This window comes from Stomoxys calcitrans, chromosome 2 (assembly GCF_963082655.1).
Source record: "Stomoxys calcitrans chromosome 2, idStoCalc2.1, whole genome shotgun sequence".
Taxonomy (NCBI): domain Eukaryota; kingdom Metazoa; phylum Arthropoda; class Insecta; order Diptera; family Muscidae; genus Stomoxys; species Stomoxys calcitrans.
The window spans coordinates 71,572,875-71,587,940 of NC_081553.1; the positions used below are offsets into that span (position 1 = coordinate 71,572,875).

General features: G+C 33.7%; 1 protein-coding gene across 8 annotated transcripts in view; it reads left to right on the forward strand.

Annotated features, from left to right (window-relative positions):
* The window catches only part of LOC106086794 (protein similar), a 479,262-nt gene that overhangs the window by 352,936 nt on the left and 111,260 nt on the right, over positions 1–15,066 (forward strand). The gene's annotated exons all lie outside the window — the stretch shown is intronic.

Consider the following 15,066-nt stretch of genomic DNA (forward strand, 5'->3'; position numbering starts at 1 on the left):
ACCAATTGATGTTTGTTACTTCTAATCTTCCTTTTCTCTACAAAGTCTGTGTTGCATTTTGTTTTGTGATGACTGTTTTTTTTTTTTTTGTTTAATGCTAAACCTCTTTAATTTGATTGTTTGTTGTTGGAGAGTGCTGTGTGGAAATGTTTGGGGAGAGCATTTACTTTGAGACTTACGGCTTAACCACTTTTGTTTCTAGTCTAGAAGAGCGGCAAGAAGGAGGGGGTGTGCAAAAAAAAATACCTCATTATTTTGTGAATGGGTTTTAGACTATATGTGAGAGAGAGTGAGTGTTTGGCAAAGATTGCCATGTATTTTTGCCAACATGGGCATATGGGAATTTAAGCGTAACGAAAAGAAAAGTTCGAAAATACTTTTTACGCCTCAAACATCTTTTTCTGCATCATCAAAACATTAGTTCGGCTTTAAACATTTGTTTGCTTCCAAACATGCGCACATGACCTTGTCGGTAATAGAAAGCCGGTCTATTTGGTAGCTTGTTGTGTTTTAAAAATCATAGAAAAAAAACTATTTTCAAATAATGAATGAAAAATGTAAGTGGAATGATCAGCTGTTGGGGCAGTTAATTTTTTGTAGTTGAGATATAAAGTTTCAAAAGTTTCTATAAATATTTAAATATATTTTAAACAAATCATTGTTTGTGATTTTTCAAATATTATATTTTAAAGTTTTTCAAAGGTAAATAGGTACCTTAATTCAAAATAATTAAAAAATATATATTTTATAACCAGTAAGGAATGGCAAAAGTCGGACGGTGCCGACTGTGTAATACCCTACACCTACCATATAAGTATAATGTGGGAGCTGTATCCCATTCAGAATCAATGTTGATGAAATTTAAATCAATGTTGAAAATATTTCTCAAAATCGGACGAACATATATGGTTATTTAAAGGCGCGAATATCTCACCTTTATGTATCGAGGGTCATAAGCACTCAGTTTTTAAATTAAGAGCCGGTGCCACCCGCCCTCTTACTATGACTCTCCACTCTCGATAACGCTGATTGTCCGCGACAACAGTAGCAGCTACTCCATATGAAGCATTCCACTAAGTTTCTCGTGATAACGAAGAACAGCACACAAATTGAGGCTCAAAGTTCCAGCTTGTGTGGAACATGGTTATCCCTTGCCGGGGGATTGCATAAGAGAAGTTATTGTGCAGAATTTCAGTAGAAGTAAAAATTGCAAAATTTTTCCAAATCAGATAAGAATTGCGCTCAATAGGGATATTATATCAGGCAGTTGTATAGGAGTTATATCAGGTTATGCATCGATTCAGACACATACATATGTTTAAGAAAAGTCGTGCAAAATCAGATAAGAATTGCGACCTCTAGAAGATCAAGAATTATAATCTGGAGATAGTTTTACATGGAAGCAATATTTAAACATTAATCGATATGGCCCATTTACAATCCCAACCAACATACACCAATAGGAAGTATTGGTTCAAAATTTCAAACCCTTCGAAAGTTAGCGTGCGTTCGACAGACAGACGGATAATTATGGCCAAAAAATGGCTTAAAATATCATGGTGATCAATTATCATAGTCTTAGATGAATATTTCGAGGGGTTACAAACGGATTGACAAAATTAGTATACTAAACGCCTGTCTTGGTAGGTATAAAAAGAAAGTCGCCTGAACCAAAGCGAGCTGAGCTTTAAGGAGATACTAGATTTAACAAAATTTCTTTAATGATGACTAAAACAGTCTGTGTCAGTTTTGCTTAGAGTATTTCTTGTTGGAATTTTAAAAATGTTACTTGTTTTAATTTATCTCTCATTCTGTTTTTCAAGCATTAAATATAATAGGCTTTAATTGGTGTTTATTGCAGCTTTTGAGTTATTTGATGATGCAATTGTTAAATGTTGATACGAAAATTTTTTTGTATATATAAACGTTAGAAGACATTTTTTAATTTCGAAGCTATAAAAACTTTCTACGATATTAAATTTTGTTAAAATTTTATTGCCAACAAAGTTTGTCAGTACTGTTTTATTAATGTGCAATTTGTAGTACATTATTAATTGTGTAAATTATTTTAATATTAAAAAAATAAATAAAAAAAAAATAAATGAAAAAAATAAAAACCAAAATAAATTCCGGCATGCATACTGGAGGACTTCTGGGAATAGTATTAGAGTTTTACTTTAAACTTGGGTGTTACCCAATCTAAGTAGTTTAGGGTTTACAAAGAAAGACTGGCAACTCTTACTACCAGTTTGTATATAAAATCTACTCTTATGAATGAATAACATAAAATGGTCCTCTTTCACATACGAATATGTTGTTTCCCATTTACAATTATGAGGCTACAAAAAATTTTATATCCAACTCAAGATCCCCTATTGCTATGAAACCCTCATATTTTGCTTCCTAGTTTTGTAAGCAAACGTAATTTTCGGATAAAAATATTTTTGAGCAGAAGTTTCTAATTCACTGTCAATTCTTACTACAAGTATTGCTTATTAAATTTTGTTTTTTGGGTGTAGATTGGTTAATGGTCGTAGATGCCTGCATAGAGAATGCAGACTAGGTGGGTGTATCATCTGCATTAGTCAAAATGATTAAATTTATTTATTTGTTTCTTCTTTTGTGTAGAGACATTTGTAGATTATATGCATTTATATTGTGATAAAATCGTATGTTTTCTTTTTTTTTTTTGTTATTTTTCCTAAATTTTTTATTGGTTTTAATGAGATTACACAATTCAAAAAAAAAAAAAAAAAAAGAACACAACCAAATAAAAATTGAAAAAAGGCAAAAAATCTAAAACGGCAAGCAGAAAAATAAAATAAAAACAAATGAGAATTATTGTGGTTGTTATTTATTGTTCAACTGATGGTGATGATGATGATGATGGCGATGCTAATCAACAGCAGACGATTATGGTGATGTTGTTATTACTGAATGATAAAATTAAATTGAAAATGCTTACGATGATTATGATGATGATGTCAATGTAGAAAAAGGAAAAATACATAACAATAATACTAAAGATATTGGGAAAGGCCTCCATAACGACCCTGGTGATGATGATAACGGTGATGAGTTTAATGATTTTATTCACGCATTATGTAAAATTTGTAATAATCATGAATTGAGGGCTATATGCTAGGGCACGACCGTCATCATTTGATTTATGAATGCTTACATGGGCTATGCTGGTAGGATTATTTGGCATTCTTTTTTTTATATATTAATTAGGAATTATTTAATTTAGAAAGAATTTTTTTCTCTCTTTATAATGAATAATGAATGAAATATTTATTAGGATTTTATATACTATACAACACATGCTGTATGCTGAGCTAACCAAAAAATAAAGAAAAAATAGCTTAAATTATCAATAAAGTCTTTAAAAGATGAAAGATAACAACATTCAATATAAATGATTCTATTATTCATTCATTATTTCTTAATTTTCACAGGAAAAAATAAATAGATATTTCATTCTTTATTAATTAGTATTATTTAATTGGGCCAATTAACTTTTTAATTGAAAAATAATAATATCAATCAACGTTTTTGAAAAGGAGCAATTAAATAAATTTTTAATAAAAAAAAAATTTACATATATTCAGTAAAAAAACAGGATTGAACAAATAAGTTTGGGAAAATAGTGTTTGTTTGTTGCTAATGGCATTGTTGAATAAGTTGGATTTGAATAAGTGAAGTAAGATTTACTTTGTTTTCGTGAAACCCGATAAATCGATTATATGTTATTTATTTTAAAGTTTCAATCACATTTTTAAGTGAAAAAAAGATTTGGTTTCTATTAAATAAATATGTTGAATCGCTTGAAATCTTGCACAAATTATTCTTATTAGTGTAGGTCGGTTGGGAATGTACATAGGTCATGTGGGTTCATGTTTTGATATAGCTGTCATAAAAGTCGATCTTGGATCTTGATTCCAGAGCCTCTATTCAGCGCAGTTCTTCTCTGATTTTTCTAAAATTTTGAATATTCTGTTATGTCTTCCAAAAACTGTACCATGTATGGTCCCAATCGCTTCATAACATGAAATAGCTCCCATATAAACCGATCTCCCGATGAGACTTCTTGAGATGAAGATTTGGCCCGGCCGAACTTACCACGTTTTACTTGTTTTTCTTTGTTATAATTTTTTCTAAAATGTTTATATGCATAAGCCAATTTTTTTTTATTATTTTTTATAATCTAAAAGATAAACAATTAGCTAAAAATATTATTTCTACTAATATTTCATTTCCTTATTTACAAGTCATTACTTAACATATATGGATCTGTTAACACATTTCCCACATTATTATTAAAATTTTTTTGTTATTTATTTTTCATACCTCCTTTTTCGTTATTGAGGTGTCAACAAACGATCTCATGTGCTTTTAGTATTATCATCTTCATCTGCATCATCATTGTAATCATCATCACCAAAGTGCATCACGCGATGCATTTCGTAAAATGATGTTTTTTTTGCGTTGTGCTGCCCTGCTATACCTTCCCCACTAACCGCGTTGTTTTTTCCTCGTTCTAGACTTTTTCCTCGTTATGCGTAGTTTAATTGAAAATTGTATAACAATTTTTTATGTTTTTTTTCTAATCGTTTTTATTTCTATGAATAGCAAGACTATAATTTGTAAAAACAAAGTTGACGTAGTACATTTTTGATTGATAGTCTAGGGCGATATGTGTGGAAACTGATATGTTAAATGAAAAACAATAAAAATTAGTTTGATTGTTTAAGCATAGAAAAAAACAGGAAAAATCTAAATACAGTCGAACCTCGATAATCGGATAATCGATTTTCGCGAATAATGAAGTCAAATTTTTTGCAGATTTTGCACATGCATATGTAAATTTTGCCCATGAACATTCCACAAGGAACAGGGACAAACTTCTCACATATCAATGAGTGCAGTCCGATTTAAGTTTTAAGCTCAATGATAAGGGGCCTCCTTTTTATAGCCGATTCCGAACGGCGTGCGTTAAATAGCATAGTATCTCACAAATGTTGCCAGCATTAGGAGGAGAAAACCAAAGCTGAAAATTTTTTCTGATGTTCTCGACAGGATGCGAACCCAGGCGTTCAGCGTCATAGGCGGATATGCTAATCTCTGCGCTACGATGGCCTCCAAGTTCATATCTGGTATTGTGTCCTCACTTAAGTGCCGCTATCTGTTAGCCGCGAAAACCGTGCAATGACATAAGAAATGCTTCAACGTCTCATAATCTTTTCCACATAACTTTCACATGCTATCGTGCTAGCCGCACTGAAATTTCATAAGTGAGCTCGTAGTGCTATGTGTTCTGGTATGATACCGAAAGCTATACTGACCTCCTTCTTACCACTTTTCAGTTACAGCCTCGTCTTCTCACGATACGGATTTTCCCATAAGATTTTTGTCGTCCTACCGACCTTTTCGTTGTTCCACGGTGTTACAAGCGCGTCGTCACCCACGACCTAATCGCTGACTGCGTCGACCCGAAAGACTTCGGGTTAACCAATTTTTTGGACAGCCTTTACTGCCAAATCGTCTGCTCTTTCATTCCCCCTTATTACGTTATGGTCTGGTACCAAAATGATGCGGATCGTGTTATCCTCAGAGAAGGCGTTAGTCTCCTTCTTACACTTCAAGACTTTCCTAACCTTACCGTCCTGGATGTTATTGGCATTATATCCAGTTTACTAGTTCACACTCGACGTTCCTGCGTTAACACCACACCATCTCACGCATTCTGTGATCGCCTGGATCTCCGCCTGCAGGACCATATTATGGTCAGATAGTCGAAAACAGATCTCAGTCCTTGGGTTCCGGATAGCAATACCAGAGTTCCGTCAATACGAGACTGTGCAGCTGGCAGCAGAGCCTCGTAGTCGACCTCAAGTATCGTCGCAGGTATCCGATCGGAAGCCCCTTCCCTTCCTTCCAGGTTTCCTTTCGTCGCCTCGATTATACCGCAATAAAATGAGCTGCTCCTATCCACTATCCATTCTCCCATCATAGTCCCAGTGGCTGCATCACACTTAATCTGTGTGTCAATGGACCGGATATTCAGAATTGTATATATTGCCCTACAACATATTATCTGAACCTGTTGTATTCACGCTTTTAAATCGAACTCCGTTGCCCCCAAAAGCCTTCGGCTTCATCGAGTTTACTGATAACAGTCGTCTGGGCTTCACGGCCAAATCGTCAGCTATTTCATCCTCCTTATTCCGCCATGGCTCGGTACCCAAACGATGCAGATCGTACCATCCTCAGAGAAGAAGATTAACTCCTTTTTACATTCCAAGACCGACGGTGACCTCACCGTCTTGGTTGTTGTAGACCTGATGGTGTTCTTACTGTCCGCAATGATGTTCGTACCCGACATCGTCGCTTTAATATCATCCGACCTCACGCATTCTATGATTGCCCGGATCTGTACCTGCAGGACAGTCTCATGATCAGGCAGTCAGACACAGATCTCAGTCCCTGGCTCATTCTTCTATACCAGTATGTCATGGGTCGGACATCTAAAAAAGTCTCCATTGCCATAGTAGAGGTGGTTGTCCTTACGTTGAACTTTCTCCATCACAGTCCGCCAAACTACTGAACTGTAGGTAAATATTGGTCTAATCTCGCTCCTGTAGAGCCAATGGATTATACTCGGATTCAGCCCCTATTTCGAGCCTACAGCCCGTATGCTTAGTGCCCAACATCTGGGAGCACTCTCGGTACGCTCCTGAATTTGACACTTGCACATTTAGTTTCCTTAGTTTCGGTTTTCTGCATCAAAGCTAGCAAGCCTTCGGTTCCTATTGCCTTATAAATGTACACATACTATTTTGAGATTATACTGGCAAGTCGCTACAGACTCAACTTATGGTCGTTTGCGATTGGTCCAGACAATTTTTCCAAGACAACATGCCTAAATAAACCACTTTAAGTTTGTTAGGCTCTTAATCAATAGTGCAATGGTTCAGTCTTACAATAGACAATTACTTTATATTATCGTATTTATACCTAATTTTGCCTTCTATTTTTAGACTAGAATCAATTTAGATATCGAACATATTTATTTTGTTATCTATTATAAAAATCTTTTTACCCCTAAATATCAAAAGTCAATATTTTCCTCTATATTTAGTATAAACATCGATTTAACTGCCCATGTCTCTCTATTTTGATTGCTATATAAAAAAATTTTATTTCGTTGTTATGTCATTAAAAAACAGAAAACATGATTTTAAAGGTTTTTGTTGTTTTTGGTAGCATTTATGACAATAAAGACCGTTCATTTGTCTCTTGATTATGGGCAACCGGCATTTTTGTTGATTAATAAAAAAAAAAAAAACAATCGAAAAATTATCAGCATATTATCGTGTTGTTATCGCAACAACATCTGAATTGAATGGGGTGTTAGTGACCATCAGCTGTTAGACTGCTGACGAATGTTTGCCTCAACAAGGCACCTAAACACAATTTACGATATGGTACATGCACTAACATTGAAGTACTTTGATACCAATATGGTAACATAAACATCGTGTGATACACCCTGAGCATGTTAATATATAGAGTGGTATCACTTCACAATTTTAATTGTGGCTCTTCAAAAAACCACCAAAAGCCTATTTCTTTATTTGGTTAACCGAATGGCATTTCGCACTCATTAATATTTCCAGTTTATCACGAAACTCATATTTGTTGTCTAGCATTCGAAAAAGAAATAGAAACAAACTTGTTTTTCTTAGGAACTTGTATTTGCTTTCTTTTAATGTTTTGGTTTTTTTTTTTTTCTTCATGAGGTTCTCTTCATTTTTATAAAAAAAAACACTTCTTTTCTGCGTGTTTTACTCCATAAAACACGCTCAAACATAGTGCTAGCGGAGGAAAAATAAAAACGCATTTGATAAGCAAGAAGGCATGCTTTTGTACGAAAACCATTCTCTCTTCTCATGATTGTTCATTTGATATCTTATCGTGATTGTTATTTTTGTTTTTGTCTGCATATAATTGTTTATTTTATAATTTTCTATAAAAGTCGCAGAAAAACCAATACGGCAGACTGTGTCAAGTAGATGGTTAAATTTATGAAAATATATATATATTGCCTCGGTTACTCATAAAACTCAATCGATTGTTCATAATTGCAAATAAAAAAGAAAACGTGTCGAACATTTTATATTAGATAATTACGGAAGGCAAGCTTCTGGCATACACTCGAGGAAAATAAATTTGAGAAAAATGGAAAGAAGTATTGTAAGGATAATTTCTGAAATAGAACTAAAACTATGATTCAACTCACTACAAGGTTAGGTAGGTTTGGTAAGAGTGGCAGTCCTTTACAGACTCACTTTGACAATTTTAAGTCCATTGTGATACCATAGTAGCGTGCCGCAGTGCGACACCTCTTGTGGAGAGAAGTTTTACATGGCATAGTACCTCACAAATGTTGGCAGCATTAGGAGGGGAAAACCATCGTTGAACATTTTTTCTGATGGTCTAGCTAGGATTCGAATCCAGGCGTTTAGCGTCATAGGCGGACATGCTAAACTCTGCGCTAGGTGGCCTCCAACCAGAAGAAGCAGAAACAGCAAATTGTTGTTACTTATTTTATTCAAACATCCGTTATATGTTTGAATGCAATGCTATATTGTGGAAGCATGAGATAAGGGAGAGTAAAAGAAGCAACACTCACCCTTACCACCACAACGCAACACAAAATAAAAAGAGGTCCGATCGGGACAATATGGGACATGAATGAAAGGTTTTTTGGTGGTAGAGTACGAATATTAAAAATGGGATCCAAGTACACAGGGGGGGGGTACATTCATTTTCCTTTTATTTTTATCCATCTTTTTTATCTCATTTTTTTTTTTTTAATTTAAATTTTCTTTTTTATTGTTATTCTTCTTTCCAACTTTTCATAGTGTATTAGATTTGCTTAAATTTAATTTTCAATATTCCTTTCCTTCATGTCGTCGGCTTAATTTGAATTGCTGATTATGACTTTACATACAGTTAGAAAGAAAACCTACCTCACTATTCGATGCATTTCCGGACCAGAATTGAATAGTTGCATTTCAAATTAGCACTGTATGCTACTCTACAGCAATAGAAGCTTCAAACATTTGAGCTTGATGATAATTACTTGAATCAATTGTCTAGTTGACTTTATTCTTTTTTTAACTTTTTATAGCTTTTCTAAAAAACAAAACTATTTTTGTTGTTGCAATTCTTTGCCTAAATCGTGTGTAATTGTATATGCATTTCCTTTGCTTAAGTTTCATTTACTTCGTACAAAGAAATTGTTAAAGAAGAAAACGTGACAACATCATATTCATCATGATGGGCATGATTTATATTATTTTTTGCAAGCAGCTAAGTTTTTTTACAGTTAACAAGTAAAGTTAAAGGAATCAATGGAATTAATTGCTCATGCCTTATTGGGAATTTTAGCAACTTGCCCTACGATTGTTATTAAGGTTAGTTGTATTATTTGTAGTATATTGTTGAGTAATTCAGGGGGGATTTTTTTGAATTAACACGAATTTATTTATATACTTAAATAGAATTCCTATAAATTCTGTTGTAAATATCAATAAATAGCTGTCACGTGCGTTTTTAACCCAAGTTTAGTCTTGGATTGATTTAAAATATTTGGCTAACCTCGTAACATCTGGTGTTCCCGAAGGCAGCCAGCATAGACTATCCTTATTTATGGAACCTTAGACTTGACATGCCACACAGGAAAAAGTATATTGGCGTCAAACTGCACGACGGAGGCGGCCAATCGATTGGACCATTTCGTGCGATAACACGGTTTATCTTGGTTTCTAATATATTGATTGCGACATTCGCAGGGCGGCTTGTGGCGTCATCCTGTTGGAACCACATATTCTCCAAGTCCATATCATCCAATTGGGGCCAAAAATATTCTGTTGTCATTGAACGGCTTGCCTGTGCCACTGTGGCTTGCCCTGTGCCACTTTGTCCCTTATACTACACTCCATAATTTATTCAGTTATCCCATAGCATGAGGTCTTAGCTTTAGCTTTGGATGAGTGTTTCGGTGCTCATATTTTTAAAAGCGCCTTTCGATTTCAATGCATACTGCCAAAGTGTACATCTTGAAATCGAAGGGTTCTTCCATTATCTGATCAATTCGCTGTATATCCACAAACTTTTGTCATTTAATTCGTTCGCCAAATCTTTGAAATCTACAATCTATTTTTCCTTTATAAAATCAATAGATTTCAATGCGTTGGCGATGGTTTCGGCACTATATTTTTTTTTGATGATACAATACAAAATGTTAATTTAATTCCAGACATTTTTTCTTTCCTTTTTTTATATGTTAGCGAACTGATATTAAGATAGTTTGAACACTTAAAATACTGTTTCAGGTTATATTTTCATGCGATGCATGACTTCTGTATGTGTGCATACTTATGGTGCCAAAACTGAATAAGCAATCTTGGTTATTTTGTAGTTAAAGTTAAAGAATTGATAGGGAGAAACTGGTAACGCCATGTACTTCGTCTAAGCCTTTATTTTCACAAAAATTACAATTGTAACTTGTGTGCAGCCATTTTTAATTTTTTAAAATATAATGATGGGTTTGAAAGTGCTATGACAAGCAAGTACAATTCTACAATATCATTGAATATACAACTTTTACTTATTGACATTGATCTCTATAATGTTTATACGTTAACAATTAAGTTGATATTGAGTAACTGTGCAAACCAAGAACATAGTCTAAGATTATACTTGCCTTGGTTTTTTGAATTTGCCTTGTGTACATCTGTGGTTTTTCGATATTAAAATTTTTGTATATATTCACATTGGTTTTAGATATTAATATTGGTTTTTGGATATTAGTATTAATAACCGTTTAGCAAGTAAATGATATGAAAAAATCTTAATATCGATATTACATCAATCTTCAATCGGCCACACTTAGGCATTTTGTGGCAGCACATTTCTTTATAAGCTATCTCAGGTTTCTATTGGATATCGAATCCACAACTGTTACTCTGGTAAGCCAACCAATGCCTTGGCCTTTAAATATATTTTTAAAATTTTTTTTCTCGTGTCCATACACCCAGAGAAAAGGTAATACCAAACGTGCTTATTTCAGTACCATATGGTATTGATAATAAAGCAACACCGTATTGTACAAAACCAATATCGGATGGTATGGATGAAACATAAAATTATTAGTACCGTTTGTTACTAGCCTTATTTGGTATTGGCTTTAATACCAACCTGTCATTGGTTTAAGCACCAGAACGTTATTGGTTTAAGTACCAAACCGTTATGGATTATTTGATTATTCCATCCCCTAATGATCAAAAAAAAACATTGCAAATAATTTTAATCTAATTTTATTTCGATCATTTATGTTAATAATTACAAGAAGTAATGTTACAACATGACCAAACTCAATTCTTTGTATTCATCAATTGATTCCCTGTAGTGGTTTTCATATGAATACACCAACACAACATCGTTTTCCACACAATGGACTATCATGTTTTTGATGTATGATGTCCTTAGAATTTGTACACCTTCTATTTTCATCGCTTTTGAATATATGAACAGGATTTGGCGCACTCAAATTGTAATGAAACATCTTATTTACTTGTTTAACAAATATTTTATAATGGCGTCAATATTTTAATTACAAAGCTCAACAACACTTCTGGCGCGATGACAAGAATACAAATGTGACGCCGTCAATTCTTAATAGCTTCCTTTGTCTGGTATTGAATTGATACCAAATGGTATAAAAAATCTTTGCCAATGACGCGAATAAAATAATACCAGGCGGTTTTGGCGTAATTATACCCTACACCACTACTGTGGTACAGGATATTATAACTTAGTGCATTTGTTTGTAACACCCAAAAGGAAGAGAGATAGGCCCATTGATATTGATCGACTCAGAATCACTTTCTGATGCGATTAAGCTATGTGCGTCTGTCTGTCTGTCTGTCCGACTGTCATGTTGATTTGTGTACAAACTACAGGTCGCAATTTTTATCCGATCGTCTTTAAATTTGGCGTGGGCATGTTTTTTGGCCTAGAGACAAAGCCTATTGAAATTGGAAAAAATCGGTTCAGATTTGGATGTAGCTTCAATATATATGTTCGACCGATTTGCAGTAATAATTCATTAAAAGGGTTATTTATTAACCGAATCTCTCGATTCGGAAGGATTTTCTTATGACTCTCGATATTACTGCTAAAGCTCATAGAAATCGGTTCAGATTTGGATATAGCTCCCATATATATGTTCCTCCGATTTCCAGTAATGCAGCAATAAAATGGTCATTTGTTGACCGATTCTCTTGAAATTTGCCAGGAAGGATTTTTATGACTCTCGATATCAATGGTGAATACCATAGAAATCGGTTCCGATTTGGATATAGCTCCCATATATATGTTCGTCCGATTTGCAGTAATACAGCAATAAAATGGTAATTTTTTAACCAATTCTCTCGAAATTTGGCAGGAAGGATTTTCTTATGACTCTCCATATTACTATTGACCAATCTTCCCAACATTTTGTATAACACTTTCCTCGACGAATTCTAAAACATCTATAAAGTTTGGTCGAAATCGCTTCAGATTTAGATATAGCTCCCATGTATATGTTCGTCAGATTTTGGGTAATTTGTTGTCAACCGTAGTTATTACATTTTAAACATATTTGCTTTGCTCGGAATGTAGCCTCCCTTTTGTATTTTTAGGGTAGGTGTAGGAAATTATAAAGTCGGCGCCGCCCGACTTTTGCCTTTTCTTACTGGTTTTTCTATTAGTGTATGGATGGTTTTTCAACATGTTGTTATATTTGTGATGAAAACGATTCTCTAATCGCAAGTGGTTTTTGTTTTGGTACAAGTAGAAATTAATATTAATGTGTACGTAAGGGTGTACCAATTTTTGCGATCGTCAGGATAATCCTTGGGATTATGAAGTGTTTGTTATATCGCTACTATAGTGTAAGTGGTTTGGGTTTTATTTTTACATCCAGAGTCGTAGATGTGACAAAGCTGTAAAAATCAAATAGATTTGAGATTCTCAATCTATTAAAAGAAAAGAAGATTTTTTTAAAGTATCTGTCATGTGGACTTAGAGTTCTGACCACCGACAACATACCAAAAACTGACATTTCCCCCTACGTTTTCCTAAAAATTAGAAAAAAAAAACAACTCATTAACACTTTCTTAATCTTTAATGTATATGTAAATTTTTTATTCATGCCATATTTTACTAACAAACATTTTAAAAAATTATAAACCGTAAAATGAACATTAACTAAAAACTTTACAAAACAAAAAATCGAGTATATACACGGTAGCAGAAACAGAGTAATAAACAAATTTAAAAGAAAATGTTTGTATGTTAAACAAACGAAAATTTAATTACTAATGATACATTCAAACATATACAAATGTGAAATTTAATTATGTTTAAATTTGTTCGATTTGCCATATAATTCAATGGGCAAATGAAAATGCACGAAATAAATTTGCAACCAAGCGCGAGATGCAGCAGTCATTAAAAAAAACAACAAAAATGAATTTCTTATGCCAAAAAAAGCAAGAAGAAAACAACAACGAAAAGAGGTCAATAAGCCAACGCTAAAAGAAAAAACAAAAATGCTTAAAAGAAATTCATAAATAAAAAATCTTTGTTAAAGATAACAAATATGCCGGTTTTCTGTAAGCTATGCAAAAAAAAGATCTTCATAAGAACGAAATACATGTTCTCAATGGAATGCATTCATTATCCCATGACGATGGCAATGTGAGCCATTTCGCACACTCATGCACTTCGAAGATATTGTAATTGTAAAGAGAGAAAGAGAGAGAACCAATTGAGAGGTTTTACAGCAAAAGTGGAATGGAAATCTGTATATTTGCAAGCATTTAAGAGTGTTTATTGTAATGTTATGTGGCAAAGTTTCTCCTTTGCCTCTGTTCTATTTTATTACTATCTTAGTGTACCACACCCATTGTTGCCACAAGAGCAAGCAGTTTTTTCGAAGAATTTTCTTACAGCTTGTGATAATTTGTTAATATTTTTAATTTTTATATTATTTTATATATTCTTCCTTTTTATACCCGTCGCCATAATAATTTAAGGATTCCGTTTGTTTCAGCAAACAACTCGTTTTCCCTTCATAATGCTTCGAAAACTACTAGTTTTTCCTTTACAATTTATAGGGGGAAACCACTCGTTTGCCACAAAAACGGGTCGTAAGTTAATTTGTGGAATTTTTTTAGTAGAATACATGGTGGTAGCATTCTTTTATTTGTTATATGCTACACCACTACTGTTGTACTAGGTATTATAACTTAGTGCATTTGTTTGTAACACCCAGAAGGAAGAGAGATCCATTGATAAGTATACCAATCGACTCAGAATCACTTTCTGATTCGAGTAAGCTATATCCGTCTGTACGTCTGTCTGTCTGGCCATGTTAGTTTTTGAACAAATTACAGGTCGCAATTTTTATCCAATCATCTTCAAATTTTGCACCGGCATTTTTTTAGCCAGGAGATGAACCTATTAAAATTGGAAAAAATTAGTTCAGATTTGGGTAAAGCTGCGATATATGTTCGTCCGATTTGACTAATTTTGCAGTAATGTGGTAATTTGTTAAACGATTCTTAACCGAATTTGGCAGAAAGGATTGTCTTATGACTCTTAATATTGCTGGTAAATTTCAAAGAAATCGGTTCAGATTTGGATATAGCTTTTATATATTTACTTCGTCCGTTTTTCACTTCTAGAGCCATTGCAAGCGCATTTATTGACCAACCTTGCCAACATTTTTGCACAACGTTTTCCTCGACGATTACCACAATATCTAAAAAGTTTGGTCCAAATCGGTTCATTTGCAATAATTTTGTCATTTGCCAAACGTATTTATTGCAGAACATATTTACTCGAAATTGTATATGGATTGTTTAGCAACCCATCTGAAAACTTCCGCCGAGGTCCATCAAAATAGCTTCATAGTTAGATATAGCTCCCACTTTGTATTTATAGGGT